The following is a 19,926-nucleotide window of genomic DNA, read 5'->3' on the forward strand; positions in this document are numbered from 1 at the left end:
TTACATTTGCAGTCTTCCTAGATGAATGCTGTATTCCTACATGGATGTTGTCTCCATTAGTCTGTCCCCTCGTGCCAGGATTTTGCCTCCATTGAGCTATCATGCAGACCCATTGGATGGATTGTCCTGGGCCAGGAGAAGACGTTACCTGAGTGGAAATCAGCAAAGTCTCTATGAAGCTTTTTAGTCTTTCCTTTTTCTAATCTCTTTCATAAAGGGAGATGTTCAATAATATATCGTCCACTGACTTTTTATTGCAAGTTTTTATTGGCTGCTTTATATATTTAAACTGTGAATGTATTTTTAGTTTTTATTAAGGTCTGAAGAAGAGGGTAATCCTGAAAGGGCTCACCTTTTATTGGAATAAAGTGTGTTTCACTCGACAGCAAGTACGCCTTTTTCTTTACAATATATTTGTGTTTTGGGTTTATTGGTTTCATCACTTTTGTTGGTGGAGCCATGGCTGAGAGTGAAGTGATACTGCTGGATTCTGCCCTGAATAGGGGAATGACTTTTAATTTGGAGGAAAAGGAAGGAGAATTGTAAATGAAAATTCTGCTACCACTTTTAATGGGTATGTTAGCCCTTTGATTAGTATATCCTTTAATGAAGAGGATATTGCAACTAACAATTATGATTTTAATGAGATGTCGCTTTTCAGAATAGGTGTAAAAGAGTTGGAAAACAAACTGTACAAGCACAAATGTTTATTATGGCAATGCTATCATTTTGAAGCTGCCATTTTTCACAAGACAATACCTAGAGGGCTTAGAGTGCTAAAAATGTCTCTTATGGTGATAGCTATCCTGAACTTTTGAAAAAATGGCAGATACTTAATTTACAACTGAGAATTGACTATATGTTGTTGCTTAATGATTTTTTCAAGACAGAAGAAGAAGCCTGAGTGAGAGACATTAATAGTCTGACAATTGAGCTTACTGATCGCATTAAAGGGGATATTTATACTCAACAGATGGACGATATATTTTTGAACATCTCCCTTTATGAAAGGAGATTAGAAAAAGAAAAGTTGATCTAGGCATAGATTTAAATGGTACTGAATTGAATGAATCAGCAGATATTTGTGATAGCGTTTTAACACCTAACAACATGGATGTTGTAGCCAAAGAACCTGTTCTTAGACCGAAAGTTGTAACTATAGATATAAATATTCCTTTAGTCAACAAACAACCTATTGATGACTCCTGCCATTCAGCCTTTTTTTTGGAAAAAGCTCTGTCCATAAGGCACGATACAAGGGCAGGGAGGTCTTGAAGTGGCAAGAGACGTCGGAGGGTACAATCCAATCCCCCTGTGTACAACAAGGGTCCGGTCACACGGAACCACAAGTAAATAATTTAGTCTTTAATTTATCCTCTGTGGTCTTAACCACTGAACAAATATCTGTGTTAAATAAAGCTCTATCTTTTGTACCAGCGAACAGAATGAATTTGGTAGACACTGTTCTTGAATTAAACATGTTTGCTAGGAATATTATGATCAAAACCGTCTTTGTGGATGGCAATGTGAGACATATGAATGTTAGTGATTTCAAGAAACCTAGTTGTTTTGTACCCAACTACTCACCAGCTATGGAAGCATTTGCTAAAATGTGTGAGGAAGGCGTGAGGAAGTCAATGAATGAGAAGTCTAAGAATTGTCTTTATAACCTGACAGCTAAGGAGAATGAAGCGTTAGGTGTATTGACCAGAGCTGAACATTTAGTTATTAGACCTGGTGGGATAGTTATTTTTAACACAATAGAATATATTGATAAAATGCGTGAGCTGCTATATGATAGTAGAGTTTATGTTATTCTACAGAAATTTCAAGTGAATAGTATCATAAATAGATTAAATTTTTACATATATGATCTACTTATGACAAATCAAATTGATTACTCACTTTTTACATATTTTTCTGTTGAACATCCCACAATACTGATTATATATGGTTTACCCAAAATCCACAAAGATCAGTTGAAACCTCCTCTCCGACCTATTGTGTCGGGTAGAGAATGGTTAACTGAACCCATGTCTATATATGTGGAAAAACAGCTTAAGAATGTATTGAACATAATAGACAAAGTATTGAAAGACAGCAAGCAGTTTTTGGAAGAAATGTATGATTGGGCCAGTTGCTTGAAAGACAGTGACATCAGCAATGTGCTTTTTGTAACACTTGATGTGAACTCTCTATTTACAGTGATTCCCAGTGATGAGGGAACTGAGAACTTTAGGCACTTTTTGAGTAAAGAGAGTAAGTTTTCCACCATTAAAGTCAATATGATCTGCGCCCTATTAGATCTCATTCTAGAAAGCAATATATTTTTGTTTGAAAATGAGTTTTTTCTCCAAAAAGTGGGGGTTGCTATGGGCACCACATGTGCAAATACATATGCAAACATTGTGCTGGCCCATTGGGAGAAAGAGATGGTCTTCTGTAGTGACATGTTTAAACAATATGTAACTTTTTACAAATGCTTTGTGGATGATATCTTCTTTACGTGGCATGGTGATTAGATACAGCTAGAGAGCTTTGTCAGATTTTTAGGGAATACTACTACCTATCTTTCATTTTCTATGTGCTGCTCTGAAAAGAAGATCGATTTCTTAGACATTAACATCAGTAAGAATATGTTTGGCAATATTTCGACCAAGCTACATAGAAAAAGCTGTAGGAAGAATAACATCCTCCACTTCATGAGTATGCACCCCAGACATATAACTAGGAATATAGTCAAGAATCACGTTTTACATCATAGGAGGCTGTATACTGATGAAAAAGATCCACAAGAGGCACTAGTGAATTTATGAGTAGATCTTGCTGATAGGGGATACAACATACATGAAATAGACAAAGCTATAGAGGAAACAAATATCTTGGAATGCAATACAATTAGACCATACTTCTCTGAAGGACATACTACTACTGTACATGATGGAGGGAGAAAGGGCACAGAAATGATTAATAGGTTGTGCTTGACTTTCTCTAGTGATGTCAATAAAATCTGCGACATAGTAAAGAAGAATTGGCCCATTTTGTTGAGAGATCCAGAGATTGGTAAGGTTGTAGGCCATAGTCCCAGATTTAGTTTTAAAAACAGTAGAAACTTGAAACAACGTTTATGCTATAAAAGTAACAGAATGAATGAAAGATTCACTTTGCAGCGTAAAGGCACATATGCCTGTAGGGCATGTAAGATTTGTTCATGTATATGGTCTACTTGTATGGTCAAACATCTGCTGCATTTAACACCTATAGAATTTCATTTTTATGCTGATTGTTGCACCAAAAATATAGTGTATTTAGCTAAGTGCAACCTATGCAGTGCATTCTACATAGGTAAAACTAACCGTATGTTGAAAGAGAGGGTTATGGAGCACTTAAATTATATACGCAACAATAAATCTACACATGCACTAGCTAAGCATGTATCTGACTGTGGTGCTCAGCACACCTTTAAGTTTTTAGTATTACAAAAAAATAATGTAAGCCTTAGAGAAGGAGACATTTGTAATGAGACTGAATGTGTAGAGCTAAGGTGGATAGTTGACTTCAAGGCTTATGCTCCATCTGGTTTGAACAGCACTGTTTCTTTAAAGCCTATTTTAAGGAAAAGGGGCTTGCCCCACTGATTTTTTATTGCAATTTTTTATTGGCTGCTTTATATATTTAAACTGTGAATGTATTTTTAGTTTTTATTAAGGTCTGAAGAAGAGGGTAACTTCGAAAGTGCTCACCTTTTATTGGAATAAAGTGTGTTTCACTCTACAGCAAGTACACCTTTTTCTTTACAATAAGTTTAATGTTACTGGCTGTCAAAAAAGCAATTACAAGAAAATAGAAATTAATAAGTAATTCATCTGTAACTGAAGTACTGAATATTGTAAATGACTAAAGGAATTGGAGGTGTGATCTTTAGCAAAGGGAAGGAATAAATTTCATAGAAAGAAACTGAATTTGTGGGAACAATATAAGCAGAATAATGTTCTGGAAGAGGGGTATAATTAAAGGAAAGTATATGAATATTGTTAAGGTATTAAAACTAAAAATGCCAACAATGCCCTGTATAAGCATTCCCTGTCAAAAGCCTCTCACAATAAGTTTTTATTTGCTATTTTAGAAAGGGCAGATATTGATCCTAGGGGAGGAGACTGGGAAATTGTTTTGGAATATAAAGAGCTATTGTGGCAGTTTAGACTTAATGCTTTTACAATTCCTGATCTAAATTACTATATTTCTATGCAACCAGTTTTGAAGCACAGAACTGTGAAATTATAGAATGTATTCATCCGTCTATATGAATTCATTTTTAGTCTGTTGAAAAGCATTAGTTTGGTTAGCAATTTGTGTCCCCATATTGATTGGATGATGTGCGGATAGTGAATCATGAAGTGCAGTGGATTAGCAAAGAGGAAGTAAGGACAGCTATGAAGAGGATGAAGAATGGAAAGGCTGTTGGTCCAGATGACATACCAGTGGATGCATGGAGGTGTTTAGGAGAAATGGCAGTGGAGTTTTTAACCAGATTGTTTAATGAAATCTTGGAAAGTCAGAGGATGCCTGAGGAGTGGAGAAAAAGGGTTTTGGTACCTATTTTTAAGAATAAGGGTGATGTGCAGAGCTGTAGTAACTACAGAGGGATAAAACTGATCAGTCACATCTTGAAGTTATGGGAAAGAGTAATGGAAGCTAGGTTAAGAAGGTAGGTGATAATTAGTGATCAGCAGTATGGTTTCATGCCAGGAAAGAGCACTACAGATGCAATGTTTGTTCTGAAAGTGTTGATGGAGAAATATAGAGAAAGTCAGAAGGAGTTGCATTGTGTCTTTGTGGACTTGGAGAAAGCACATGATAGGGTGCCTAGAGAGGAGTTGTGGTATTGTATGAGGAAGTCAGGAGTGGCAGCGAAGTATGTAAGAGTGGTACAGGATATGTACAAGGGTAGTGTGATAGTGGTGAAGTCTGCAGTGGGAGTGACAGACACGTTTAAGGTGGAAATGGGATTACATCAAGGATCAGCTCTGAGCCCTTTCTTATTTGCAATGGTGATGGACAGGTTAACAGATGAGATCAGACATGAGGCCCCATGGACTATGATGTTTGCAGATGACATTATGATATGTAGTGAGAGCAGGTACCAGGTTGAGGAGACCCTGGAGAGGTGGAGATATTCTCTAAAGAGGAGAGGAATGAAGGTCAGCAGGACTAAGACAGAATATATGTGTATGAATGAGAGGGAGGATAGAGGAATGGTGAGGATGGAGGAAGTAGAGTTGGTGAAGGTGGATGAGTTTAAGTACTTGGGATCAAAAGTAAAGAGTAATGGTGAGTGTGGAAGAGAGGTGAAGAAGAGAGTACAGGCAGGGTGGAATGGGTGGAGAAGAGTGTCAGGAGTGATTTGTGACAGACGGGTACCAGTAAGAGTGAAAGGGAAGGTCTACAAGAGGGTAGTGAGACCAGCTATGTTGTATGGGTTGGAGATGGTAGCATTGACAAAAAGGCAGGAGTCAGAACTGGAAGTGGCAGAGTTAAAGATGTTAAGATTTGCACTGGGTGTGACAAGGATGGACAGGATTAGGAATCAGTATATTAGAGGGTCAGCTCAGGTTGGACAGTTTGGAGACAAAGTCAGACAGGCGAGATTGCGTTGGTTTGGATATGTACTGAGGAGAGATGCTGGGTATATTGGGAAAATGATGCTAAGGATGAAGCTGCCAGGTAAGAGGAAAAGAGGAAGGCCTAAAATAAGGTTTATGGATGTGGTGAGAGAGGATATGCAGGTGGCTGGTGTGACAGAGCAAGATGCAGAGGACAGAAAGAAATGGAAACAGATGATCCACTGTGGTGATCCCTAACGGGAACAGCCGAAAGAGAAGAAGAAGTTTGGTTAACAATTTTTAAGAATTTATTTTAGCAATGCCTTTGGGGTTGATTTTTCGTGTGTGTTTTTTAAAAATGTGTTTTGGGTATTTTATCTTGCCTTAACATCAACTTCCTCTTTAAGAAGTAATTAACTAAAATAATTGAATGATTGGTTACTATTGCATTTAGTATATAAAATTATTAATTTGGTTTGTTTTTTCATTCTGATGAAGTCCTAAAGGAAATAGGATGAAAGCACATAATCATTTTTCAATAAAAATTGCTATAATTTTACTTGGCTTGTTCCAGTTTTTGGTTAGTGCAACTTTCAGCCCAGTCATCATGCTTCTTTGAGTGATATGTTTAGACAAATACATGCCAAAAGGTGAATTACACTCAATAATAGGTCTGATGAGATACAACTAAATGGGAATTAAGACTTCTTTGGATCTAATGGAAACAAGAATATCAAACAATAATGAATTATTAACAAGAGTGCCTAGGTCCCTTATGACAGTAAATGACTGGAGGTGTGTGACACCTATATGGCATGTGGAAATGTTTTGCTTACCAAACTGAACTACTCTACATTTTTCATATTTAATAAGAGGGTATTGCCCTCACACCGATTTATAACATGGTCTAACCCATGTTAGAGTAATTGTGAGTCAGCGGAAAATTGAATAACATTACCCAGTTTACAGTTACCCGCAATAACCATAGGCCAGGTGTGCTGGCCAGAAGGTCTGAGAAATAGATGCCAAGTAGGAGAGGGTCCAGCACTGGGCACTGTGGGACACCACTGGCAGCATTATTGGTTTCAGAAGTGGCACCTGTGACTCTAATTGCATGGCTTCTGTCAGACAACCAGTTATCTATCTACTGCATACATAAATATTTGTTTTCATATTTACAAGTCTGTCAGGAATGCCTATATGGGAAATAGTGTCAAAGGCCTTGGCCAGGTCCAAATATGCTTTATGTACTGCATAACAATTATCCACTGCTTCAGTTAGTTTTTAAAAGAAATTAATGATGTTAGAGGCGGGACCTTCTTTGACAATGCTAAATTGGTGATCATCCTGGGTTAAGAGATTTTCAATGTCCATATTAATGAAGTCTGAGATAATAAGCTCCATAGCTTTACATATGAGGCTAGTGAGACTAATAGAGCTATAGTCACCAGGGTCCATGGTTGGGCTACCCTTGTGTAATGGTATCACAATGACTTTTTTCCAGGTTTTAGTAATGTAACCACTGGAGGGGCTTAGTTTAAAGAGTTTAAGCAGGGATTCTTATAGGCCATACTTGGCACTAATAATCAGGCAACCAAGCATATTATCAAAACCCATATATGAGGTGTTTTAAGCTTTTGAAAGAGCTGAGAGAACTTGTTCCATAGTAATTAAAGGGGGTGTCTGGGATTGTGGAATATATGGAATAGCTATAACTGTAGGTGGAGGAGTAAAATCTGCACTTAATGTGTCAGCTAGGATATTAGCTATTTCTTTTGGGCCATAGTGTGCAATATTATTGTGGACCAGGTTCCAGACATTGTTGGGATTAGTTCTTAACTTCCCGATATAGTTAAAAAAAGATTTGTAGTTATTTTTGGTTTTGTCAGCTATGTTAATTTCATATCCAGGATTGAGCTTCCTAATGGTTTCTTTAAGCCCTTCACTGGTTTGCTTAAGAGGCTCTTAAGGGAATGAGACCTCTTTAAGCATTAAGGAATTTCTTTTGTTATGTCATTTAAGTGCACATGTATTCCACCATAGTGGTTTGTTTTTAACGTTCTTATTATATTTGGTGTGCTAGAAAATGCCTTAAGTGGAAGTCAAAGTCAGAGGCAGAGGTAGCGACCTTTGCAATTGGATCCACTGGTGAAGGTTTACCAAGGAATTTAGATCATCATGTAAGTAAAGGAAGTTTGCTTTTCAGAAGGCCTTAAACATAGAAGTATTTACAGAGGAAGTGCCACCAATTTTAAATGAAAAGGTTACTAAAAGTGATTAATTTATGGCCCAATTTAACAAGGTTGAGTGATACATATGGAAATGCACAAGATGTGGCCATATTTGTGAAGACTTGATCAAGGATCTTACGGACCCTAGTAAGATGGTTATTTGTAAAAGTGTGTTAGTATTTATAATGTCAATGAAGTGTCGGGCATGCTGACTAATGGCAGTGTAGGCCAGCTAGTTTATTGATGGATAGTTAAAGTCCCCAAGAAGAAAGGTGTTGAATTTAAAAGGGATTTCACCTAATATGCTAAGATAGCTATTGTGCTCAGAAGTGGACATAGAGTGTGTTCTATAATTAGTCTTGCTTATGGTTTTTATTCTTGTTTATGGTGAACTGGACATCTAGGAGTTCAACTATGTTGTCCCAGGGAATCTGTTATGACGTGATGGCATTTTTAACAAATAGTGATACTCTGTCTCTCACAATTATCGATAGGTCTGAAAATAACATAGGCACTATACCCCAAAATAGAGGGAGTGTTTGCATTGCTTTAAAACCATGTCTCTGTAACTATACATATATGAATAGGATCAAGTTGCAGGAGAGACTCAAGTGCGGGCATGTTTTTGGTAAGACTCCTGGCATTGAACAGAGCCACATTAATATGTTCCACATTAGAATTTGCTAGGTTTGAATGTCCATCAGAAGGACTCTGTCTGAAAAAGCAACTATAGCACAGCAATGATTTTAGCCAAAATGTGAAAGCCTTGGTAAGATAGGTGCATACCATCACTGTCAAAGTAGGAAGGCTTGTCAGCCATCTCATCCTTAGCTTACACATACTGGAACCCCCCTTAGAATTACACCAGTTACATACCTAATTATTAAAGTCAATTATTTTGTCTTTGAATCTTAGGATCATTATGGTTTATGGTAAAATACTATTCAAGACTGGTGTCATTCCTGCCACAGACACATGCATAGCAAGTTCAATCATATCCTTCTGTATATCCTTCTAGGTGCAGTGGCTAAGGTCATTCACCTCCACATGGACCACTATCTGGTCATAATCATGTTTGTCCAGCTGGAGGGATCTAAGAGCCCTTGTTATATCCCATATCCTGGCTTTAAAAAACAACTGTCACCCTTTTCTTATCCAGCTTGGTGGGGGTGGTGTCCATATGCCTGACAATAATCACCTATTACTAAGACATTATAATGGTTAGATGCAGTCTCAGTGGGCTGTAAGGACTTTGAGTCTACACCCTTCTGACTCGTAAATGTGTGTGCACTGGTTGTGGGTGTGAGGGTGAAGGTGGATATGTTACTGTGTGATTTAATCTCTTGGAGTTCCTTTGTCTTTAGCCTAGGAGGCAGAGACAGTGTTCTCTTAACAACCACAGTGTATGCTGGTTTTGTGAAAGTGATTTGTATTGTGTGTGTGTGTGTGCTGTGCTTAGCGATTGTGTCTGAGATGAAAAGTTAAATAAATAGTTACCTCTCCCACATATTGAATCATTGTGAGATAGCAATAAAATGTTTTTAGTGTGCATGAGGCAGTTTTCACACTGCCTCAAAATACCTTGTGATATCAGGATGGCTACAGAAGGGGTAAAAGATGACTGAGATTCCATATTAGTCAGTGCAGATGAAGGGGTATAAGAATATGAGCTATGACTACTGTAGTATTCACAAGTGCAAAAAATAAAAAAAAGAAATATAAAAGTGTCAGAAAAATGTAGTCTCAGTAAGGTAATTAGTAACAATAAACCAAACAGCTTTATCTAGTAGGTTACCATCATCTCTACCAAGCTAGTAAAATCAACGTGCAACTGATATTCTAACCCAATGAATCCAGATGTAGTAACTATAATAGCTATAAATGGATGGCACAGTGGTGCAGCGGTAACATTGTCGCCTCACAGCAAGAGGTTCTCCGGTTTGATTCTTGGCTGGAGTGCCTTCTGTATGGAGTCTGCATGTACTCCCTGTGTTTGTGTGGGTTTTCTTTGGGTACTCTGGTTTCCTCCCATGTTACAAAGACATGCATCTGGATCATTTCTCCCAGGGTTTCTGCTAAAAATTAGCTTTGTTCCAAGTTGGACTTTCCTGGTAAACAAATGTTAAATAAAATACTTTAAATGAGTTGCTTCAAGTGTAATAACTAAATAGTTTCATACAGTATCAGTATAGCAGTTAGCCAGTGCAGTAGTGTTTAATGCGGCAACACTACAGCAAACAGTAACAAGCAGAAATTCAACAATACTAATGATCAAAAAGTGCAATCAATAACTGAAATAATAAGCTATTTTTATATATCTAGTATCAGTAACAGAAAGTGCAGTATTTTCTTAGATATTGCCAATAGTGAGCAATGGTAAAAAGCAACAAGGCACAGCAGTGCAATATTAATTGAACTTAATATCACTAGTCAGCAAAGGAAACAGGAATAACAGAACAATGCCAATAAGATGTAATAGTACAATGTGCCCACAAGAAGTACCGTAAGTAAGTCAATAAACTGAAAAAGGCAATGACTTCATTGTATAAAATAAGGCAGTAAAATTAATTCCAGTAGCACAACCAGGCTGTGACAAAGAAGGCACCGAAATTTACATTATATATAATAAGAATGAAGAGGTTTCCTTTACCTGATGTAGACAAGACTCCTTTGTTGAATACCTAATAAGATAAAACTGGCACCCCGAACTGGCAACCCTCCTGCTATCTAAAGTCTGTAAGGTCTGCCCTGCAGAACCCCGCCAATCAAAATGCAGTCAGCAACTCCTGTAGAAACCGGCCAATCAAAATCAAATCAAACACTCCAATCCCTCACTTTCAAGTGGCTGTCAGATGAGAATCTCTGCTCTCACCAAAGGCTGGAACACTTCAGACCTGGTCCCAGGTAGTTAATGAAGTCTTTATAGTGCAATGAATCTGCAGGAGCCCATATGGAAAAGAACTTTAAAGTCCTTTACTCCTTCTCTGTAGTTCTATTGTATTAGGAGTAGCCCAACACTAAGGAGCACTGAACTGAACAGGCCTACTGATATTTCAAGTGTTTAAGGCTCCAAAATGAAACTAATGCCACTACAGAAACTGAATAATCAAAATCATGTACTCCAGTCCCTCACTGGAACCCAAGCTCAGGAACCTGTTCTCACTAAAGGCTGGGATACTGCAGACCCAGTAATAAGAAGCCAAAGTAATCCTTGTAGTGCATTGAATCAACAGGAACCCAGATGGTGAAGTGCTTTGTTGTCTTCTCCTCCTTCTTTGTAGTCTTCTTATCTCCATAGCCCAGCACTAAAGAGCTTCTTGTCTTTGAAGTAGCCCAGCACTAAAGAGTAACTAACTACTGTCATGATATTGTTCTGCATCAGTATGGTTCATCCTCTTGCACTATGTGCACCTACATCATGAAACACACTGCACAGGCAGTCAAGTATTTGGGCATCCATCTGCTATCTTCTGTGCTGTTCCTTCACATTGAGGGTGATGAATTGTAGAAGGCTGATGTATTACCACTGCTGTCTGTCTGGCTGCTGTTTTCAATAGAGAGACATTGGTGCAGGTTATGTGGCTAGTACCATCATCTTCCTGATTATTAAGGGAGCTTTGTTCATGTTACTGATGAGTTGATTCTGTCAACAGTGGTGCAGCTTAACTCCTTTTTAATGCATCTCAGGTGTCCTTTCAAATGTGTCAGTATTCATATACATCTGATGAAACAGTACCACACTCCTTTGTATGGCAGCACCACAGTTCATTTTACCATCCCCATTTAAAGACAGCAAGCTTAGGTTAATAGATTTATGGATAGTTACTAGGCATATAGTCAAGGAGCCTATTGTGGAGCTCAGCCCAGTTTTTCCAAATGCCCAGAGTGCTATCTAGTTGAGTGACATGATCAAAGTCACAGAATAAGCAAATATAGGCTAAGATAATCAAACCCTGCACTATAGCAAGCAGTTAATTAACAGCTATAGCCTTAACACTCTTTGCTATCTGCCAGACTAAACATACAAACTCTACAAAGACAGTGAGTGGAAATCAGAGCTGAGTCCTGGATCCTGGAGTTGTGAGGCAGAGATCATAACCATGGAACCTCCATACTTTTTCATTGTAGCTCCCATTCACACATCTTTGAACTGCATAGATGCCTTTGATTTAGAATTTTCTGAAGACTGGCTATTTGCTTTGCAGGCCATGTTTCTCAATACTGTCCTGTTTAAATAGTCTAACATAATCTAATTCTTCAATGATAAGCTTGTTTGACAGCATTTATGAAAGTACTTGATGCTGCACAGACATAGCATTTACTGAGCTTCTCAATTGCACATAAGAAAAAAAAACAGACTATTTTGTCATCCTGATATGGCTATACAGATCAGATATGCAGGAGACAGCATAGTAAACACAAGATGCAGAAAAGTGGACCAGAAAAATCAAATGTATATGAAGTCATCAGTACGAGAAGGATGCTGGAGTTTTTTCAAACAACTTTATTAAAGTATCAATTAACACATTGGCACACATACATTATTATAAAAGAAAACAAACCATACTACTGTTTTATGTATATATATTATGTATTGCACATATTTTCTTTCTTTATAAACCTTTTATTCATTCCAGCATCACATAAACTGCTCAATTCCTGCTTTCTCTTAAGCATCACTCCTCATCCTGAATATTATTTTGCATTTATTTTTCATACAAATTCAATTTATTTCTATATAATTTGCTTCTTCCCTTTTTTTGACCCCATGTCCCGTTCTTTTATCTCTTTAACAATGTTCAATATTTCAATTACAGCTGGTTTAGATTTTGATTTCCATTGTTTAGTAATTGCTTTTTAAGCAGCCAGTAGCATTAAACTTAATCAGGCCTTACTATGTCTTATTCAATTCAGATCCTGTGCTCTAGCGCAAATGAATCATTGCCTTAGCTACAGCCATTTGTTCCCCCAATATTTCTGACAGTGTCCTCTGTAGGAAATTTAAAAATCTGTTAATGTATTACACTCCCAAAAAACATGCTCCCTGTTAGCTCTCTCTTTCCTGTCACACTTACATTTGCTATCTACCTGAGGAAATTCTTTGGTGTCTCCTTGGGGTATGAAAATACCTTTGCAAACACTTCCAAGCAAAGATGCTAGACCTTTTGGACTATGTTGCATACTTAGGATTCATACATATGTCTTACAATTTCTCCTTTGTAAATTGCTTTTAACGTTTCTCTTCCTAATCACTTTTAACCTTCCCTAATTCATTCTTATAGTTATCATGAGATATTTTATATGCACTACTAATTTTCCCTTTTTTAACAGCAAACTCTGTTCTAGGTTCCTCTAAAAACTTTGCCGTAGCTGGTCTTTAACTTAGGACTCTCCTATCCATTTTTCTTTACCTATACACTGACGTCAATTCCTGGTAGTTAAGGCAATCCCTAACCTGCAGTCAAAACTTCGACTTGGCCTTTTCCTACTTTATTACATTGCCCTCTCTAGTTATTTCTTCCTAATACCTTGGTTCCTTTGCTTGTTTTCTCCAGTAAATTCCCACCCATTCTTGTCTATCTTCTGTACCACCACTTGCAGTCATTCCTATTTGCAAAATCTCCTTTCTCCATTCTCATGTTGACTTAGCTCTTGAAATACTTTCTATACGTTTATGAATATATTATTCTGCAGGGTTATTGTTATTTCCCTTAAGGATCTACATCCAAAATCCTAGTCTCTCTTTTTTTCTTGAACTCCCCCTTCTTCATCGTCATCAACTCTTTCTGCTTTGATTTATAATATTCTGCTTGTGTTATGTATATCAGCCTTAACTGTGTATCTCTAAAATATCCATACAAATCGGATAATCCTAAACCACTGTGTTCTATGGGAAGGATCAACCTATTCCACTTAACTCTTCCCCTTTTCCCTTCCCATATAAATTCCCTCAACTCTTTTAATTATCTACAACTTCTCCGCTGGTTGATAAAACATGTCTGACCTGTATATAAAACTTAAGGCTCTAATAACATTTTCACTGCTTGTATGTAACTATGAATATTCATAAAAAGAGCTTCCAGTTCTCAGTTTTTGTATTATTGTTGTTTTGTCTCTTCCCACATATCCTTAGTTACCATAACAGAATCCTTTTTAATCCATATATCTAAACTTTATCTTATTATATCTACATACATATGGTTAATCTTGAACCAGTTCATGTGTGGGTACATAATTTACTGCTATTGTATATAATTTGTTTGGCATCATTAATTTCATATCCTGGAAATACTTGAAACTGTTCCAGAATGTTCTTTCTTGATTTATGTACAAAATAATATCATCTGCAAATAAAGCCAAGTTTTTCTTGATTGCCATACCAATTATATCCTTGAACTTTTGAGTCCTTTATTTTCTTTGCCAATTGCTCTAAATATAGTGCAAATAACAAAGGAGAAAGAGAATACTCTCCCTTGTTTCTCTATTCAAACACAACTTATTAGAGTGGAACCCACCTTAACCATTTTATCAACTCCCAGTCTAAAAATTGCCCATAGCTTCTGGCCTTTGGCCTCCATTGTTTCTGATATTTGTCTCTGATTCGCAAACATGTTGAGAGCAAACATCCGTGCTTAGTCTTACTAAGTCCCAAATAGTTTTCTAATGTTGAAAAATTACATTTTCCTTCTGAACATGTGCAGTATAAAGTCTGATCACCTGTCATTCATCTGCTTAGTGAAAGGAATATTCTAAAATCAGGCTTTTATTTTGTAGGGAAACAAACTACATTTAAAATTATAAACCAAAAATAGAGAATAACCTTACTTAATGCTGCCCACAAAAAGCAAATTGAACAGTAAAAATGGCAACAAACACCATGAAGTTAAGTCCAAGGTTTAATCACTTAAACAGCACAAAATGACATAAAATCAGAACAGCAACAATGATGTGTAAGTGCTTTCAGGCTAATGCCCTTCTTCAGACAATTAACTAAAAAATCGAGCAGTTTAAATAGTAAATGACAACCAATTAAAATCAGTAATGTATCCACCTTTTCTTTAGGGCTGGCTTAATGGAAATGATATAATTTAGTCCTGGGAGCCTATGTGCTGTTAACTCTATAATCCACCTTGCTTCCTGATCCTCTGTTTTATTCACCAGGTCCCCCCTCCCCTAAAACCCTTGAGTATGCTCTGTATTACTGAAAACCTAAAATCATGTCCTGGAAACTGGTGTATGTGTTGATACAATGCATTCTGCTCATTATGTAGCCTTATTGCAGACAAATGATTTAATATTCTATTTTTAACATACAATTTGTCTTCCCAGCACAGCATATGTATGGAAATAATGCACTCTATTAGTAGTGGGGTGTGTGAATGTAGTATCTGTATTTATGTGAGGACAAGCCGTACAGGTACCACAGGGTCTGGTCCCTTTAAATCTAGATTTAACCTGAATCTTTTTATTCCCTTCATAACATAACAAATCTTTTAAGATCTTATTCCTTCTAAAACCAAACATTGGTTCTTCCCCTATAATTTTATCTTTTTATCTGTAAGAAGAATTTTTCAATTTTTCCTCACTATATCATATACCCCATGTATATTGTTGCTGTAAGTAAATATCAGTCTTATTTTATTCACCTGTTGTGTGGAATTGTTGTTCATAACATTTTCCTCTTGGTCACATGTTAACCATGGCCGCATCTTGTCCTTCCTTTGACCTTCTCTTTTCTGAACTATTCCCTCTACCTTGTGTTGTTTATTTCCTCTCTCAATAAAATTGTGTTTTAAATTATCCAGTTCCATCTCAAACATGTCCTCATCTGTACATAATCTTGACACCCTACCCAGCTGTCCTACCACTATGTTGTCAATAGTAAATTTTGGATGCATGCTGTCATATGTTAATAAATTGTTTTTCCAGCAATCGTTTCTACAGAGTGTGGTTTTGAAACCATCTTCATTTTGTATAACTCTTACATCTAAAAAATCCAACTGAATCCTGGAAGAATTCATTGAAAATCTTAACAAAGATGTGGTGGATTCTAAGTATTCTATAAAGGCTACAAGTTCTCACTGTTCACCATCCCACAACAGGAAAATGTCATCCACAAAGCATTTATAAAACAAATTTTATTAAACCAACCATGATATTTTCCTAAGACATGCCCCCGGATTCTCAGAAGCTTGCATGGAGTGCAAGATGAGTGCAGGAGCCCACGCAGGCAATATGTCTGCTGTGTGATCCAGGAACAGCAGGGACGTGCACGAGAACTCCAGCACTAATCCTGCATGGACTAAGCCCTGGTATGCAAATCACCTAATTTGCAGGAGAAATCCATGCAAATGAGGTGATTTTGCAATCCAGGAAGCTTGCAATAGTCCGTGCAAGACTAGCGCAATCTGCAGAAATGTACTTGGTCAGTAACCGAGTACATTTATGCAAAATCAAAAACGGAGCTATGACAGCTCCAAATAAAGGCTGCATATTACTGAGCAAGCATGCCAATGGCCAAGTAGAAGGCCATTGGCACTGCAAACAATAAAAAAAATGAAAAAAATAACTTATAATTTTTTTTTCGCCGATCTCGGCTGTTTAAGCATAGGGCAGCTGCACGCAAACGGGATCGGGGGGGGATAAGAAAATAAACTTAAAATGGACATTCTAACTAAAATCAGTATTCTGCCATGCAAGTCAACGGTAGGCAGAAGACAGCCTGGCCAGTGAGTAGTGGTTGCTAAGGGGGGAGGCTCAGTGTGAGACATGTAACTATGCATTAGCCGGCAATCCTATTCAAATGAGGGGAAGGATAGTGAATCCCATTTTCCCCAGCATGTGAGACAGGTCCCATCAGTGTAAGAGTATGACTAGCTGGGTGCAAGACTAGGATATAGGTGACATCATGGGGTGTGTGTCAGGCATACTGTAAGTGGATTGGAGTCCTGTGGCTCAGGATTGCTCCTAGCTTAGCACAGCTAAGCTAGGGGTGTGCCTAAACCTGCCTAGCACTCTTTACAAAGTGTAAGCGGGTGTGCGTGCCCCGCACCAGGTTTTACAGGAAGAAAAAAGAAGTTAAACCAGGAAATAGCAGTTCTGTGCACATTTGAGCACTCTGTTTGTGTGGCGGCGCACACAGGCTTAAACAGGAAGACAAGGGGAGGGGAAAACAGCAGTAGGAAGGTAACCAAGGAGAACTAGCTTAGCTGACAGGTGAACTGTATCAGAATCAGCCAATCACACAGGCAGCAGCCCAACCCAGCCCAACACACCACTATAAACAATGCAAACACCTTTCCCCCTTGTTTTTCCCAATAACTCTGCACCACAGATGTATACAAATGGGGAAATTTTACATAACGAAACCAAGAGAAAAACTGTTAAGGGCTGCTTTTGCTATCATAAACCAGCATGTGTAAGAGGGTGATGAGGATGTGAATGCTGCTGAGCAACCCACAGTGAGGAGACGTGAGCATCCTGTAATGAATGTCCTGCATTTTATATAGGACTTACAAAACGTAAACTTAAGCAGAGAATATATAACCATCTCTATGATATTAGGTGCAAGAATGAACTTAATGCACTAGCCAAGCATATTTCTGTGAATTTCGGCCATGCCTTCTCTTGTAGGGTCTTGCAAGTTGTATATCCAGGGAACAGAGGTGGAGACTACATGAATTACTTAGAAAGTAAAGAGTTAGAGTGGATTTTTAAGTTAAAAGCACATCACTCGCCAGGACTTAATGCTTATGTTTCCATAAGATCTTTTTTAGCCTCACGCGGATAATATATATATCTTATAGATTATACAATGGTCAAGCGAGTATATAAGTAGTCATTTGGAGTTTTAAGCATTGTCATTTATATATATATTTATATGCTCCATGTAGTTTTAATATATGTTCCATTATATGAGAGTATTAATAAGTAATAATTAATTTAGGGTCATTTTATACATTCACATTTATATTTAAAATATATTCAAACATATTTAGTGCCTTATTAGCAGTTTATGAGTATGAAATTGTTTACATTACAGGTTATATTTTTGTCTTTGTTTTGTTTTGTTTTAAAATAATGATTTTTTAAAGAGCTTTTGAATGTATGAGTTTAATGAGTGTATGCTTTAACTTTTATACATATTATATACTGGTCTGAATTCCTAAATTATTAACTTTCCAATGAAACTGCATGCGAGAATGTTGTTCTATACCATAGAGCTAAAATTCTAAACTTGAACAACCTTTGTTCTTTTTCTTTTTCTGTTGAATAGCTAGTTAGTTAATTGCTGTTTTCAATTAGATTGATTAATCGATTTCATCTGGTTCAATTTGATATGACTGATTCACAGTAACATTGTATAAAATCTTCCAGTTCTTTTTGTAACTCATGATCTGAAGAAGCGTATTTACAATACGCAAAAGCGCTTGTCTCCATTAAAGTTTTTGTTTTGCCATACTGCTTATTTGCCATTTCTGTGGTGAGACTGAACGTGTTTTTGCATCTATTATTCCTGGCTTTGTGACGAGTAGTCTCCGTTGGAAGGGGCAGTTTCTTTTGCTATACTCTTTACAAAGTGTAAGCAGGTGTGCGTGCCCCGCACCAGGTTTTACAGGAAGAAAAAATAAGTTAAACCAGGAAATAGCAGTTCTGTGCACATTTGAGCACTCTGTTTGTGTGGCGTGCACACAGGCTTAAACAGGAAGACAAAGGGAGGGGAAAACAGCAGTAGGAAGGTAACCAAGGAGAACTAGCTTAGCTGACAGGTGAACTGTATCAGAATCAGCCAATCACACAGGCAGCAGCCCAACCCAGCCCAACACACCACTATAAACAATGCAAACACCTTTCCCCCTTGTTTTTCCCAACAACTCTGCACCACAGATGTATACAAATGGGGAAATTTTACATAACGAAACCAAGAGAAAAACTGTTAGGGGCTGCTTTTGCTATCATAAACCAGCATGTGTAAGAGGCTGAGGGTGATGAGGATGTGAATGCTGCTGAGCAACCCACAGTGAGGAGACGTGAGCATCCTGTAATGAATGTCCTGCATTTTATATAGGACTTACAAAACGTAAACTTAAGCAGAGAATATATAACCATCTCTATGATATTAGGTGCAAGAATGAACTTAATGCACTAGCCAAGCATATTTCTGTGAATTTCAGCCATGCCTTCTCTTTTAGGGTCTTGCAAGTTGTATATCCAGGGAACAGAGGTGGAGACTACATGAATTACTTAGAAAGTAAAGAGTTAGAGTGGATTTTTAAGTTAAAAGCACATCACTCGCCAGGACTTAATGCTTATGTTTCCATAAGATCTTTTTTAGCCTCACGCAGATAATATATATATCTTATAGATTATACAATGGTCAAGCGAGTATATAAGTAGTCATTTGGAGTTTTAAGCATTGTCATTTACATATATATTTATATGCTCCATGTAGTTTTAATATATGTTCCATTATATGAGAGTATTAATAAGTAATAATTAATTTAGGGTCATTTTATACATTCACATTTATATTTAAAATATATTCAAACATATTTAGTGCCTTAGCAGTTTATGAGTATGAAATTGTTTACATTACAGGTTATATTTTTGTCTTTGTTTTGTTTTGTTTTAAAATAATGATTTTTTAAAGAGCTTTTGAATGTATGAGTTTAATGAGTGTATGCTTTAACTTTTATACATATTATATACTGGTCTGAATTCCTAAATTATTAACTTTCCAATGAAACTGCATGCGAGAATGTTGTTCTATACCATAGAGCTAAAATTCTAAACTTGAACAACCTTTGTTCTTTTTCTTTTTCTGTTGAATAGCTAGTTAGTTAATTGCTGTTTTCAATTAGATTGATTAATTGATTTCATCTGGTTCAATTTGATATGACTGATTCACAGTAACATTGTATAAAATCTTCCAGTTCTTTTTGTAACTCATGATCTGAAGAAGCGTATTTACAATCTGAAAGCGCTGTCCCCATTAAAGTTTTTGTTTTACCATACTGCTTATTTGCCATTTCTGTGGTGAGACTGAGCGTGTTTTGCATCTATTATTCCTGGCTTTGTGACGAGTAGTCTCC

This window comes from Protopterus annectens, chromosome 2.part2, assembly GCF_019279795.1.
Source record: "Protopterus annectens isolate FY-2018-M chromosome 2.part2, PAN1.0, whole genome shotgun sequence".
Lineage (NCBI taxonomy): Eukaryota > Metazoa > Chordata > Ceratodontiformes > Protopteridae > Protopterus > Protopterus annectens.